This window comes from Thermobia domestica, chromosome 8, assembly GCF_964235325.1.
Source record: "Thermobia domestica chromosome 8, izTheDome1.hap1.1, whole genome shotgun sequence".
In the NCBI taxonomy this organism is placed as follows: Eukaryota; Metazoa; Arthropoda; class Insecta; order Zygentoma; family Lepismatidae; genus Thermobia; species Thermobia domestica.
Genome location: NC_137461.1, coordinates 145,512,545 through 145,529,654, shown reverse-complemented (window position 1 = coordinate 145,529,654; position 17,110 = coordinate 145,512,545). Strand labels below are relative to the sequence as shown.

General features: G+C 34.8%; 1 long non-coding RNA gene across 4 annotated transcripts in view; it reads right to left on the bottom strand.

The window, feature by feature from the left end:
* LOC145693268 (uncharacterized) overlaps nucleotides 1–17,110 on the bottom strand; it is a 150,480-nt gene that overhangs the window by 125,460 nt on the left and 7,910 nt on the right. For all 4 annotated transcript variants that reach the window (XR_014132737.1, XR_014132738.1, XR_014132739.1 and 1 more), the window contains exon 2: nucleotides 11,346–11,452. This is a non-coding gene — a long non-coding RNA (uncharacterized LOC145693268). The remainder of the gene's footprint in view (nucleotides 1–11,345; nucleotides 11,453–17,110) is intronic.

Here is a 17,110-nt window from a genome sequence, read left to right as displayed (position 1 = left end):
AAATAAATATATATAAAACAATACATTTCGTCTTAAGTTGCTTTTAGTGTTTAAATTTGTATATTGCGTATAATTCATTTCAAGATTGGACCGTGGTGAAGGATGCGCATTTAGCGTAAAAGGTTATAGATTTGAAACGGGACCACACCACATGAGATTTCTGACGTACAAATGCCGTATGCATTGCTTTTCTCGGGGCTTTCCTATTTCTCTCTAGCCGATTCACATCTTCCTTCATTCGCATCTGATTTTTATTATCCTGCAATCAGTCACGTCAATGACGTATGGCTGTCTCAGCTGTTCAAGCGTTTCACTTCATTGGGGGACTTGCATTAAGCAGGATAAAGTGTAGTAGATTTTCCTTTTTATTTTCATAATTCGTTTAAATATTGCATACTCATACGCGTGTTAATATTACGTTTTCATAAATATGTAAGATTACATATTCTTATATAATATTACATATTTCTTACATTTTTAAGCGATTTTTGTTACATATTTATGTACATATTTAAGGGGTTGATATTACATAAAAATCTGGACTATGTTTATTAAACTAATAAACAGCACTCGTATAATATGAAATCCTCATTATTATCACAAAAGATTTATAATCGAGTGAAAATTCTCGAGTGCGAACCATGATCGTGCCCTGTAAACTATATAAAGACAAACGCTATAAGCGTGAATTTCGTGTAATACTGCGTTGCTTGAGTACAGCACCAATTACCTCATTAGCACTCAACTATTCTACCAACTACAAAGGCTATTAGCATATTATTCTTTTTGTCAGTCAGCAACTACACACTTTTAATTTTAGATTTTTATTTTTTATTTCATTACCAAATAATAATAATTTTTATTTCACACTGTAAAACTATGGCCGACTTCCAAACTACGCGAATTTAATATTGGAATCGGAAGTACTATTTCTAAGGCCATCATAACCAGAGCTCAGACAGATCTAACATCGTGTAAGCTTACGACAGTGTTGTGAACTGTCATAGCAACAAGAATCAAAGCGAACACTTGACAGAACGATGAAGAAATCGAATTACTTTATTAGTGATTGAATCAGATTATAAGTTGAAATATTTACAAACTAGATTAAAAAAAAAAAAAAAATAAGCGTACTTTACTTCTCAATGTTCCAGCACAACGTAGTTTCACTAGGCCTGACGTTATTGTTACAGTAATTTTTTTAAAAAAATTATTTATACAATTCTGTCCTTTTGACAAGATTGCTACAGAAATAGAAGGGGGGTCACATAGAACAACAACCGGTCCACCTCCCTGTTGCCGCAGGAGTAGGTTTTCGTGGAACTTAAAGCAAAGAGTGTGTATATGGCTCTTCTATAGTTCAAAGGCAATGACCCGTGATTTTGAGTGTCAAGCTTCTAATGGTCTTCGTAGGAAATTGGTTGATCCGAAAAAATATACATACTCTATACATTACAGAGACCGTTATAATGAGCTTTTCGTAAGGATTGATTTAGAAGTTGAATAGCTGGAAAGTAATGGACATGATCCAGCTTTGTTTGTCTTTGTGAGTGTTTTGTTCGTAGCTTATTTTTATTGACGTTAAGTGAGTGAAATTGAACGTATGTTCTAAGTGCCGTAAAGTAATTATTTTATCTTGCTTTCCTTTCCTCACTGTTTACTTTGCTTTTTTCTTTCTCTCTTTTTTTATTTATTTATTTTTTTCAGCTCGCCACTACAAAACTACTCTCATCATGCTTCTATTTACATTTTACCGAGAGCTACGAATGACGCATTTTAATATACGTATCGTTGAATAATATTTACTTATTATTTTAGTATACTCAACATAAATCACGTACTAATGAGTTGATATGGCACGTAAGTGAAATTCGTTGACGTGTTGCTTAACAGATATAATTAAACTTGTAAATCAGAATCACATGCAGATTATATAAAGCATCAACAATAATTACAATTTGTTACTTTGTAGTTCACAAAATAATAATATACTATGTTTCGAGCTCGTTATGTTTTACAGATTACTGATATCGCATTTATTAGGTGGCTTTTGCATTCACATGATTGTTATACTCATGGCTCTTCAATATGTCCAGTTTGGAGTCCACTGTTGTTCGTATTATCCGATTGAAGGGGCCCGTAGTTGATCCTGTAGGTTGACGTCCTAGTTCGCTCTAACCCCAGCTTTCCAAGCGTAATAATCGTTTCCGCGTCAATGCCTTTAGAATTCTCTAACACATTAACTAACACAATTCTTCTTTTGACAACTATACATGTCTAACAGTAGTTAAACACACATCGAACTAGAACTGTCTACTAATTTAGCATACGACCCATCAAATCTGACAAGGTGGGTAAGCGCGGGTGCGTCCGGCACTCCTGCCGCGTTCGAACTCTATTGCCCGAATGAACTGTCTTCTCCGCCAATTTCCTTATGCTGTCGTTCTGGAAGGAAAGTTTCTTGATTTCACTGCTTCGTCGGGACCGAAACAATGGTTTTAAACTTAACGCTGACACTGTTCTCAGGAATGCAGTCCAGGGCGATTTTCTTTCTTTTTTGCCATATAAGGGTTGCTGGGCGATTCACGCCACAACCAACTCACGCACACATAGGCAAACATACATGTACATACTTGCAAGAGATAAAGTTCTTGGAATTTTCTTCATACGAGATCTGTTTAATAATTTGGAATTTCACGTTACAGAAACTTTCTTTTTTTGATTAAAACAATTAATGATCTTTAAGAATCGGTTATATCTTTTCGTAGAAGACTTTTTTTTTTAAATTAATATCTGAAGGGGAGGATAGGTTTCGACCAACAAAAGTACATTTGGAAACACTAGGTTGTCTCCATGTTAACAGGATGGTGTTACCGCATTCATACCTAATCATTACTGTGAAAGTTTTTTCTGTTGTCAGGTTGTTTTGACTTTTAGTGCTGCTATCATCTCAGTGCATTGATGTGATAATATTAAAACTTCAGCTCTAGTTGAACGATTCATTAGATGTAAAAAACTGAAAAGTTTCATAAAATGAATTTCATATTTCATCAAATACTAGGAAACAAGAGACAATAAACATACATCTTTTGCTTTCAAAGAAGGAAACTCACCTGACTCAATCATTATTACATATCAATGTAGTCACAGTGACATGCCTCGAATAAATTGCTCTTTTTACTGGTACAATCTTTCAGACTATCTAAACAGGGTAACTTATTATGGAAAGAAAAGTAAAGAGCTTAAGAAAGGTAAGTAATATTAAATATATAAAGGTATTTCAATTTCATTAATCTCAGATCTACTATTAATGTCTTCAAAATTTATCAGATCGGTGCATGTTTTTATTCATCACTGATAAACTGCAAATATCAACGAAAGAATTTCCACATCAATAGTGTCATATACACGACAGGCTTCACACGTGGACAAGATAATCTCACTAAAAATCTGTATGTTTTAAGTTCATTCATAGATACCATTTTCTAACCTTCTAATAAAAATTTCAAAACTGGAAACTTTTTATAAAATGTAGACACGGCAGATCTTTTTTAGGAACACTACGATTCATTATATACTAACGTCATATAAATTATTATTCAAGGCAGTGAAGTTGTATTAAGTTCTACACATAGTTTTCGAATATTAGAAAATGCAACTCGACAAAATTTCTAATTTTTAATACAATTAAGTAACAAATTTAAAAAGTAATAACCTTGTATTTTTATTGCTACTACGAATAAAACGTTATAAAGGATTCGGCTTCTAAACCTACTACACAGCACTCGCATAATATGAAATCCTCATTATTATCACAATGGATTTATAGCAGAGTGAAGATTCTAGAGTGCGAAACTTGATCATGACCAGTAAACTGCATAAAAGACAAACGCTACATGTGTAAATTTCCTGAAATACTGCGTTTATTGCTTGATTACAGCATCAATTACCTCATTAGCACTCAATTATACTACCAGTTACAAAAGTTATTAGCATTTTATTCTTTTTTTCAGTACGCAACTACACACATTTTTTTTTTTTTTTTTAGATTTTTCCTTTTAAACTTCATTGTTAACTAATTAATTAATTAATTAATAATTGATTTCATTTTACATTGTAAAAGTATGGCCGACTTCTAAACTATGAGAATTCAATATTGAAATCGGAAGTACTAAGTCTATAATTTTTAGCTGCTATAATGCGATAACCTGTTCATCGATGAACTCACATCAAAAGTAGCTTTTCACTGCTTCCTACAATGGATAAGTCAAGTCTTTTCGTCACTTTTGCTGTGAACCTAAGTGCAAGGTTCTAAGATACATTTTCGGTTCCAAACAATACGTCTGCTAGACAGAGAAAGCGTAGCTCAGTGTATGCTTCACTTTATTTTCTAGTAAATACATTTCATTAATTTTGATCAGTTTCCTCTTTAAATATATTTCTTTCGGAAGTTGAAACAAAAAATGCAATTCTCTGTATTATAGAGATCTACCACAAAGTTATATCTGCTTTTACAACATTGAATTCTATTCCCTTTCACGCATTAATAATACATGAATTATTGTCACACAAGATGTATTTTTATTGTATGAATATTGAGCGATTTTAAAGATGTGTTGAATTATTCTTCTATTTCTTACATGATCTGCGGGTCTAAAAGTTCTCTTGATCAGATTCATTTTCGTAACTTTATACTGTATAAGTTCCAGCAGTCGAAGAATGTAACTGATGTCACTATATCTCTGTGTTCTGTGTTTGGAGAGGGAGCAGTATCTGACCGCACATGCAGAAGGTGTTCGATAAATTCAATAAGGGGAAACCTGAACCAAGCTCTGGACGATCTTTCATGATTGAAAATGGTACCCTTTGTAATTTTTCGGTAAGAGATGCAATTTGGCTACATTAGAAATTGAACAGAATCTTTAAATTGGTCAACAAACATTTTCTTACCATATGAGACAATTAAGGTTTGTGAAAAAGTACTCCAAATAGATTCTCACGAATTTTCTGAGAAGAATCAAGAGGACCGTGTTAAAAGAGTTCTCTCCTTGTTAGGCACAGAAATGAAACACTTCTAGATTGTCTAGTAACTAGGGATGAAAAATGGATTAAATAGGAAAATGTTAGAAGTAGTAGTTATTGTCAACCAGGACAGGGGCTGTTTCCTCTACACCAAGACAAACTTTATCTCCGAAGACGATACTGGCGTCAATATGTTGAAATATGAGAGGACCAATTCATTTTGTGTCACTAAAGGCAAACAAGCCTATCAATGCGACAAATACTACCATCAGCTGGACAAATTGAACTTAAAAATGAAGGAAAAACAGTTAACTACGACAAAGAGAATCGTGTCATTTTGTTGCATGATATGCAAGATTGCATTTTTTTTTTCTTTAAACTCTTTATTTACGACATTTTGAAACAATGGAGTTAGACATGAACTTGTGAGGTGTTTTTGCTTAAATTGGACCACAATAAAATATTTTTGCGTAATAATTGCAAAAAAGTCATCCCTGATTTTTTGGCGATCCCTTTGACTCAAAAGTACCGTCAGGTCAGAAATAATAATTTTCCAAAGTGTAAAGCATATGAGGTAATTCTTATAAACATTACTTTTCTCTATTTCTTTAATAAATTATGACATTGCAAATGAACTTTTGATCTTTATTAGCACTCAGAAATAAATTTGGGCATTACTAACAGGCTAAAGTACCAACAGCAATAATGCCGAACATAATATGTACATCAATATTAATTTCGACCCTACAATAATTACATAAATATCGTACACGTAAATTTATTTAGCTATTGGACATTCAAATACTGCTAAATATTCCCTTGTTTCCTACCGTTCTTTACAATAAGTTGATAATGTATAGTGCACCGCAACACTTCTTCCGATTACAATTATATCCAAATGTATTAACAATTCTCACAATTCATTAAATGGATCCAGCGGTACAAACGTGTCGCAAAAGTAACGGCAAATTTTATTCATAGCGCTGGATCCGTCTGATGACTAGAAAAAAGGCCTATATGACCCATTCCACCCTCTATTACATGCATCAATTTACGAGTAAATAATACGAATATTTACTTCCATTTATCTGAAGCCCCTCATGTTACATGTTTGATATCCATTTTTCAGATTATTTCCAAAAATACATTATAAAAATATCAGAGTATTATGTGATAAAAAATATATATATGGAGGGAAATGACTCCTTACCCCTACCTAAGTGCGCCACTGCTTACATCTGAGTCAGATATAAGTTTGTTTCAATTATTGAAAGAAGTTTCAAATACAAATCGTGGAGAAGGGTACTCTACATTCTTCCTATTAAAAAAAAATCAAAAAAGAAAGTAAGAGCTATAAATTATACCTTACCGGCCGGCCGGTAATTCTAAGTATTTATTAAAAAAGCAATCGACTCTCTCGCACACAGCACTCAAAGGATTCCGAAACTTAACCCTTAAGTACTATGGACGAAAATCATCACATAACTACTATGGAGCGGTCTGTCAGACCGCATTGTTGTTTCACATTTTTTGAAAAGTAGTTTTATTATATATATTTTTTAAAATGCTAACCTACATATTCTAGTTGTGTATAAAAAAATAAAATATAGTAATTTCACTATGTAAAAAAAGTTTTATATTTTTAAAACAATGATAAAGAAAATACAGTCAAAAGTTGCAACAATACTTTCACTGTTATCCTAAAATTGTAATTGTTGAAATATTCAATATATTTCTCTGTTTCTGTATAGTTAAACTAAGAGTAATCCAAAGTAAATTGTCTTATATATGCACTGAGAACAAAGTATACAGTAAAAACGGAGGAAAGAAACATGGATTTGTAGCTTTTTCAAACTTACAAGAAAGTATTGTTATATTTTTGTTTAGTGAAAAGGTATGAATAAAACTAACTTTTCGTTCTGATATGATGGCGAAGTAAAGAAAATACTTTTGCCGGTAAAGAAAGCACTGTACTAACTTTTCTGACTTCATGCACTTTCTTCGGGTAGGCACTGAACTTTTTTTAGTTTCTTCGGTAACTTTTTTTTCTTTTTTTGTTTACACTGAAAGCAAATCTGCACCCCAAACCGCTGACATGAATATCTAGCTTTCCGCATAGGATGGAATGGACAGAAGGCCACGTTTTCCTCTTCTCAAACTCCTCACTCGTGCGGGATTGTGAAAAGCTCACTTTCAATCTGGAGTATGCTCTTGATTGAAAAACACAGCCTTTGTGGCAGACATCAGATGAACAAACTACGTTCCATGTGATTTCTAAAATGTCCTTTTGCCAACGTTTTCATGAAATCAAGTCATGTCATCACTGCGGACTTAGCGTAGGATTGATGCAAAACATACGCATTGACACCATACACTACATCCACCAGCATAAATAAAACTTTCAACGGCTATCGTCTTGTTCGGCGACTTGACGTGTAATTTGTACATTTTTAGTCTAGAGTATCCACTCCGTCTTTACTCATGCTATAAAATATAATTATTTAAGATTTTCCAGTCTCTGGCTCATTATTTGATGTGTGGTGCCAGACAAGCCACACGGTAGGACACAACACTGCTAATAATTGGCAGATAACGAAAGACTGCTCATACGTAAAATACTCACGTAACTACTATAGTACGTCTGTGAGACCGCGCGACCCTTCAGAGCCGTACACAGGTGATCAACTATAACAAAAACTTCGCAATATGTACCTATTTGCTAGACAGGAAGTTAGACGAGAAGATCTACTTGTAGTGGTAGGGGTGTAGAAAATATAAGACAAAAAGTCGCAGTGGTCTGACAGACGGTCCACAGTACTTACGGGTTAACAATGAATACATGACTACCAAGCGTGTAGATAAAAATAAAAAATATCCAAGCACCTAACTTTATTAGATTAAGTTAGCGCGTCTCTCAAACACTGGTTAGTGAAAACAGCGACTCAGCCCTTTTGCCTATCTGAAACAAAATGCTTTTAGTGGGAAATAACTTTCTTCTACATCATGCTACCAGCTATTAGTCGATTTGCAGAACAGAGAAAATTGTTTTCAAACAGTACCGTTCCAACACAACGTACGAGCCCTTTCCCATAATGATTTCTTTCCGGTGGTACTTTAAAATACCGTTAGTAAGTAAAGGGTTAATTACCCAGTAGAAAATAGCGAAACTTGAATGGGAAGTTTAAGGTTCCCACCTTATTCACCTATCAGTGGTCGAAGTGACACGGTATGCGGTGGTATGCCATACCACCTCTGGTTTTTCAGTAATGAGGACATACTGTCTCTGTTTTTTCAATGATCAAGACAATATTTAAATAGCCGTTATGTTGAGTCAAAATCATAATAAAACATACCGCCTCTGCTTTTCTTTCACTTCGAACACTGCCTACTATTGCTTCCACAAATTATCACCTCTTTTTACCTCTTCAAGACTTCTTTTGGGAATAATGTGAAAAATGTTGTGGCAGTTTATAGACTAAATATGAAACATTGTACAGAAGACGGGTTAAAAAGTTGTCATCAAAGTGAGATGATGTTAGAATGACCAAGAAAATTATATGAAACAATAGAATAACTGTCAACCTTCAAATAACGATGCTTTCATGGGAGCTGTAAAACGGACAGAATTTTCCGAGTATACCTTATAGTATTTATAATCAAAGCAAAACATAACAACTATTGTGAGTTGCGTACATAACTTGTATCTTTGGAACCCACCGGAAACAAGTGACGCCCAAAGTCTTGGGAGAAATACGCCATGTTTGACCCATTCATTATTGTTATGTAAGAATCTACATTGAAAACGGAAATTGTATCAGTTCTTATCTCTGTCGGTTTTCCCCAGAAGAATAAAGCTGAGATGAAGTTCACTCTTGAGACTCGGAATTCATACCAGAAATAGTTTTGTCGCATTCTATTACCATTTGCACTCTACGAGAATTCAGAAGGGGAAGTACTAGCTTATTTCTAACACTTTCGGATGCAATAGAAGAATGAAGCAGGAAATCAAACCTATTCTTATGGTGAATTCACTTGAAAAACTTGCTTCTCGCTATTTATTGCCGTTTTTTTCTTCTATGGCGATCAGTATTGAACTGGAAACCGTAGAAAAGAAAGTACCATTTCTAGCACTTCCGATTTGTATACAAGGAAAACGTCAGTTGTTCGTGGGACGCTCAAATCCATATCAAAAAGCCATTTCTTGCTATCTCCTACAGGTGTTGTTGGGATCATCAACGTCGAAACAGCAAATGGTTGATTTCTACCACTTCCGGCTTGAAAAGTAGGTTAACGGATGAAATGGAATCTATTGTTGGGATGTTAAATCGATGACAAAGAATTGCTTTTCGCTACCTCTTACCACTGGTGCTCAACGATCAACAACACTGAAACGGGACGTAGTGGTAAATTTCTACCACTTCCGGTTTAATTAGAGAGAGGCGTGTAAGGATGTTATCTTTCTTACAACGCTGACGCTTGTCGTTGTCACCGTTTCTGTACTATGGCGTTGAAAATTGAAACAGGACCCACTTCTGGTTTAAACAAAGTGTTAACAAAGAATATGGAACCTATTCATCGGACACCGAATCGATTCCAAAATTCAACTTCTCAATATTTTACCGCTTCTTTTTCTAACAGCTATCGATAGACAGATATAACCGTTCTATTAAGACTTCCGACATTCATGCACAGCACAGTTTAGAAGTTTCAATTTCACTAGCTGTCACAATAAAATTTATGTCCCTAATACTGAGCACATGTCTATTTTTATCTTATCAATTTCAGAAATCGTGGACCTTTGCAGAAGCCTGATCAGGTAATATTGGACCTATTTTCAAAGGGAACTTATCCTATGAAAAAAAGTTATGCCACAACCAATTGTATTCTATTGGACCACTAGCATTATGGAATATGGATTATAATGAGCTACGTTAGGGTACAGACACAGAAAATCTATCAAATTTCTCCCTGCAGGTTTTCTACAGATAAGCGCAGAAATCCATTGAGCTGGCGTTAGTGATTTTTACAAGAATGCTACGAAAGGGAATAACACTGATTCCTTTCTTCTGGTCTATGTCATGGTAAAACTGGATGAGCGGCGATATGGCATGACGCTTTGTCCATGTGAACCCGTACTTGGTGCTTGTTGACTCCGAGGGAAATTCTTTACAGATAAATTGAGATCATGATGAATACTTGGAATTAGGCAGAATTCACCTTCAGGTTTTCGTTCACTTTACGTAAATACAACTTCTCTCCATTCCACCGGCAATTATAATTCCCTGTGGGAAACTTTCTCGACATTGACGCTGAAAATCGCCAAGCAATCAATTCCACGTAGCATCTCAAGTGACACTTTCGCTGGTAACCTTCACCGACATTCTTTTCTTGGCGAAAGATTTTTGCATAAATCCCATTTATGTTCAGATTTTTTAGTTGTGGTCACTCCGATGAATAAACCAATTTCTCAGCACTGTTTCACTATTAAGGTTGTATGAGAAATAAGCGTAGACAAGAGTCATATGTCCTTCCAACGGTTCATTTTCGGTGGAATTTCAGTAACACGAAAACGCAACTACACAGGTGACACTACCGTTACCAAAGCGGTCGAATATAAACCGATCAACCTTCTGTATATTGAATTCATTCAATATATTGAAATTCGAAAGTTACAGATCGGGATCATCGTTGTTATGAGCACGCAATGAATGAATGTAGTTTAATCGCACAACGATGGGTCGCAGCTAGATTTCATTTCAATTATCATTTGATTCATTTAACCTAAAAGACATATACTCCGTGGTACGACCACATAAATTTACTTCCCTATTTGTACTAAGGTCTTGCACATATGTACAGCCGTGTTCCGACCATCCACCTTTTTTTGAATGGCCGCATAAGTTCAACCTTTGAAAGGAGTATTCAGTATTCAAACTTCAGTTTCCATTAAATAAATGGAAGATGAAACAAAGATGATCCATACCGTTTTTGAGCCGGTTCAGTGTATGAATTACAACTACACAGGGCTTGTAAAATGAAAATAGGTAGCCAGGTGTTTTCTTGTACAAGGCTGTGTGAAGAATTACAAGCGAGGTCAAATACAAAATAATTACCCTTTTACTATTTCTCGAGCGTATGTTTCGTATTGCTTTCATTAAATATCTGTAAGTCAAAATAATATATGGTAGTGAAACGTGAACTGGAATTGAACAATTCGTCAGAATATATTAAAATTCGAAAAAAAAAAAATCATTAAATAAATTTCAAATACTGAAACAATTGACCATAACCATATATTTTTTGCTTTCAAAGAAGGAACTCACCTAAATGAATCACTTACTACATATCAGTGTAGTTACAATCACATGCCTCGAACAAATTGCTCTTTTTACTGGCCTAAACTCCTTCCAGACTATCTGAACAGGGAAACCTATTGTGGAAAGAAAGGCAAAGAGCTTAACTCAAATGTAAATAATATTAAATATATAAAGATATTTCAATTTCATTAATCTCAGATCTGCTATTAATGTCTTCAAAATTTATCAGATCGGTGCATGTGTTTATTCATCACTGATAAACTGCAAATAGTAATTAAAGAATTTTCACATCAATACTGACATATACAGGACAAGGTTCATACATGGACAAGATAATCTCACTAGAAGTACATTCATATGTATATTTTAAGTACATTCATAGGTGCTATTTTCTTTCCTCACTACTGAAAATTTTAAAATAGGAAACCCCTTAAAAGTCTTTAACGCTGCAGAACGTTTTAGAAACACTATGGTTTATTACATACTAACGTGATATTATTATTCAAGCCAGTAAAGTTGTATTAAGTTCTACAAAAAATTGTCGAATATTAGAAAATGCAACTCGACAACATTTCGATTATTTTAGTTCAATTAAGTAACAAATTTAAAATGTACTCAATCTCGTCAATATCGGATTGCTACTACAAGGATAAAACATTATGAAGGAGTCGACTTCTTAAACTAATACACAGCATTCACATAATATGAAATCCTCATTATTATCACAATAAATTTATAATCGAGTGAAAATTCTCGAGTGCGAACCTTGATCGTGCCCTGTAAACTATATAGAGACAAACACTATATGCATGAATTTCCTGAAATAATGCATTTATTGCTTCATTATAGCACCAATTACCTAATTAGCACTCAACTACTACCAGTTACAAGAACTATTCGTATTTTATTCTTTCGCTCAGTTTGGAACTATAGTTTATATTTTAAATTTTTTTGTTTTATATTTCATTGTTAACAACTACAATATTAATATTAATAATAATAATAATAAGATTTACTTTACATTGTAAAACTATGGCCGACTGCCTAACTACGCGGATTTAATATCGAAATCAAAAGTACTAAGTCTATGATTACTGGCTGCAATAACGGGATAATGTGGGAGATGGAACCTGTTTATTGGATGCTGAATTCACATTAAAAATAGTTTCTCGCTATTCCCTACAATGGTTATGTCAAGTTAATTCATCACTTTCGTTGTAAAGCTAATTGTAAGGTTTTGAGTTACATTTTCGGTTCCAAAAAATACATTAGAAATTCAGAGAGATTACAAAAACACTCTCAATTCAGAGAAGCAAACAGGTGCTCGGTGCTGTTCAGGGTGGAAAAAAATCATGATTTTTTTCAAAAAAATCATTTTTGTTGATTTTTTTGATTTAAATCGATTTTTTTGATTTAAATCAAATCTTTTTCTTCGTATGATACAAGTCACGAACTGAAGAAAAAACATTAGGAATTAGTATTAAATGTTAATTATGTCATTTAAGTGAAAGTATTGAGTTTTAATTTTGAATTAAATCCCAATCGTTAACCTATTTCAATCCCAAACAATGTTTCTTAAGCATTAAGGAAAAAGTACAGCAATGTATATCAACATGACACTTTTCTTTCCACGAAAGTTACTGATATTTGGCAGGGGCATATTTTTAAACAATTGGAACTAGCTAGCGGCACGAAATACATATAAAGTACATAAATTTCGTCTAAAATTAACTAACGAACTCTATGACCTATGGAACCCGGAGGTTCAATGCCATGTTCACAAAAGCTCTCCTGACTTCTATCCTTAGTCAACTGAATCCAGTTTCTATTTTGTATTCTTATTTCTGCGAGATCCATCTTAATATTGCCCTCCCATGTGCGACTAGGTCTTCCTAATGGTCGTTTTCCGATTGGACTTCCAGTTAAAACTTTGAAAGCGTTCCTACTTTCTTCCATTCTCGCTACAGTCCTGCCCACCTGAACCTCCAAGATTTGATGACCCTAACAATGTTTGGTGAATGGTATAAATTATGCAGTTTCTCATCATGAAGTTTTCGCCATTTCTCATTTCCGTTCCTTTTGGTTCCGAATATTCGTTTCAGGATTTTATTCTCAAATAATTTCAGTCTGCGTTCTTCCCTCAGCGTAAGCGACCATGTTTCACAAGCATACAGCACAACAGGCATAATTATCGTTTTATATATTTTAAAGCTTCAAATTCCTCGACACAATTCGCGATAATAAGAGATTTTGAACTGAATAATAACACGAATTCCCTGCAGGAATTCCAAAATAAAAAAATCAAGATGATCAGTTCCAGAAGAAGAAACACTTGTGATTGTTAAAAATATGCTTTATGTGACGTGAAAAACAGTTCAAATGCGAGTTGTCCGTGCATTTAAGACATCTATACATAGCAGGCACGTTTTTATACTTTTCTGTTGGCTATTTTATTTTCTCTTACAATTTTTCCTGCACAGGCGCGGCAAATTTTCTGCGATCACATCGCAGATCGCGGCATGTTCTGCAATGGGGTCTAGTATCCACTTTATCAAAAGTATTATTCGATATTTTAACGCATCCAAAATTTGTTGTATTACGATCCCGAGGAACTTCTATGCATTTAGTACATAAATTTCGCCAAAATTTTAATTTTTTTTTTGTTTGTTTGTTTGTTTGTTTCGGAGAAGGGATCGAACCCTCTAAATACGCCCCTATTATCTGGAAACAAACAAATAGACATGAACACAAAAGAGCTTTCATCTTAAATGTCCATGGTGATTTCACCGTTGGAACAGAAATTTTAAAACCCTGTGTTACAAAGAGAAGAAAGCAGGGTTCACCCGTAACGCGTTCAAACGGGATTTTCCCTGATAGTTCCCACATGATACTCGTTTCATGCTGTGCTTACATACATTCGAGTCTCACTGTATTATGATTATTATCTTCCATAATCGGAATAACAGAAGAGAAACGGGATTTTACTTACTTTCACTTTAAATTAATTCATTTTGGAATTTGATTTAAATCAACGATTTTTATTTAAAAAATCAAGTGAATTAAATCTTGATTAAAATCGTGATTTAAATCAGACTGATTTAAATCAATCCACCCTGGTGCTGTTGGATCAATTTCGGCAACCACATGTTCATACATGTTAATGCCGGTCACTGCCATGAATGGTACGTTATTACCACATTTGTACGTTCTCGTATCAAGAGCCCACAGGACAGTTTTCAACCACCACAAATACTGACCTATCAAATATCAAATCAATTTGCGAGCAAGTCAGCTAATATGACCGAAAAAGATTTAAAGGATTTCCTTGAATAGGTATTGTGGCCCGATTTACACGACAGTAAAAGAATTCTTTTGTTGGTTGATTCCTGGACAGCAAATAAAGTTGATCCCCTTTACAATGCTGCGGTACCTGAAGGTACTGAGTTCACCAAGAAGCTCATTCCGTTAAAATGTACTGGATTAGCTCAACCAGCTGACATATTCTTTTTCCATCTGTTCAAAACTTTGTTCACTAATGGTACGGTATGTTCCGACATTAACGTCTGGCATAGAAACAAATTCCTACGTCTTCAGTCCTTTGTATATTTTCAGTTCTCGGCTGTGAGATTTGCTAATTTGATCAAATTCGCTTTCTTTAAATGTGGTTATTCCAGTACATAATACACAATTTGGAATACAATACATAATTTGAATTGCATAATTTGCAACTTCAGAAATTAAAATTTGATATGACCAATATCTTAGAGAAGCTCTGGATACTCCTTTTACCTCTCTGACTTCTCTACAAACAAATAATAACTTTTGACCTAGTATTCTATGTTTACTTTCTAACGTTTTACCTCTCTGACTTCTCTAAAAACAAATAATAACTTTTGACCTAGTATTCTATGTTTACTTTCTAACGTTTTGCGGGGAAAATTGATGCTGCGGAACTATTGTTTTGGATACAGCTTCATCCTTTCTAATCATGCTTAGGGCCTTCGAGAAGAATCGTTGACTTAAACTGATGTACTGGAAAACCCACTATTATACCCTTCACTTAAATTACACTGGACAAATATCTTTTTCATGCTTCGGAAATGAAAAGCACATTTTCTTATGCAAACGAGGATCCTGAATACGAAATGACAAAATGCTGAATTGATCCGAGTTTAAGTGTAATCGACAGAAATATGTGTTAAGTAGTGTTAACACTTTTAGATTCTTGTATTTTTTATATTGACTTTCACTGAAGTAGCTACTGCTTCAGTATTGTTCATCGAGTATCGTGGTTCATATGTCATTCGCTTCAGTGAGTGTTGAGCATTCATGTGTACAGACAGTGCAGCGTACATGTTAAAAGCGGCTAGAACGTTTACAGTTTTTTACCCTCACTTAATTCATTTCACCTGTATTGCCCATGCTCTTCAGCGTGTTGCTGAAGAGGTAAGAGACAACTTTTGTAAAGTGAATCAACTAGTTTCTTCCACGAAAAGAATATTTAAGGCGCCACGTGTTCAAGTTTACAGAGATCAACTGCCAGACGTGCCACTTCTTCCGGAGCATCTGCTAACGCGATGGGGCACTTGGATACAGGCAGTATATTTCTACAATGAACATTTTCAAAAAATTAAGCCTGTTGTTCATTCATTTCCATTGGAGTCTGCTGTTGCTAAGAAACTGTTTAATGACTCAAAAGTAGCGTATGATATCACTTACATAGACAGCAATTTTGGTTGGCTACCTACAGGCATTAAAAAGCTAGAGACTGTTGGGCGGTCTCTTCCGGAATCCATCGAAATTACAGAGGATGCAAAGAGACTGCTGCAAGGTGTGCGCGTGGAAATATAGGAGAAAATGTTCGAAAGAAACTAAATGCAGTGCTGGAAAGAAACCCGGGTTACGACAGCCTATTGGCAGTGTGAGATTCTCAGTGGTGAAACAAGAATCCTCCCTGAAGATATTTCCCCCAAGTACACCCCCTGTTGAAATACGCTCCTATTACCTCATGTGATGTGGAGAGATAATTCTCTGCATACAAGAATATTTTATCCGATCGCCGACAAAATTTTACTTCTGATCATTTGGAAATGTACCTTGTAACCCATTGTGCACTAAAACACAGTTGAACTGCAGGCACATCTTTTGTAAGTATTTTATTTCAAATTAAAAATGTTCATTAGTGGAAATATTTTTCAATCTTAGTTCAGCTGGTATTGTTTAAAAGATATAGGACTGCTTTTCCCTGCATGAAATAAATATATATAAAACAATACATTTCGTCTTAAGTTGCTTTTAGTGTTTAAATTTGTATATTGCGTATAATTCATTTCAAGATTGGGCCGTGGTGAAGGATGCGCATTTAGCGTAAAAGGTTATAGATTTGAAACGGGACCACACCACGAGATTTCTGACGTACAAATGCCGTATGCATTGCTTTTCTCGGGTCTTTCCTATTTCTCTCTAGCCGATTCATATCTTCCTTCATTCGCGTCTGATTTTTATTATCCTGCAATCAGTCACGCCAGTATCGAGGTTGTTCAGCCTATATTTGGCCAATTTCGACTTACCTAAAAATTTTGAAGAATCCATGGCGCCAGATCCGTACGTGCTCGATGTGTTTCCCTTGGTTCCAAACAATACCCCGACAGCGTAATTTCCACTGTAGTGGGCTTCTCTGAAGAACTGAGAGGGGAATCTTGTCCCATTCCCTTTGCACAGGTTTCCAAAGTCCTTCCACACTTGTCACACGTCGTTTTCCCAAAGCCCGC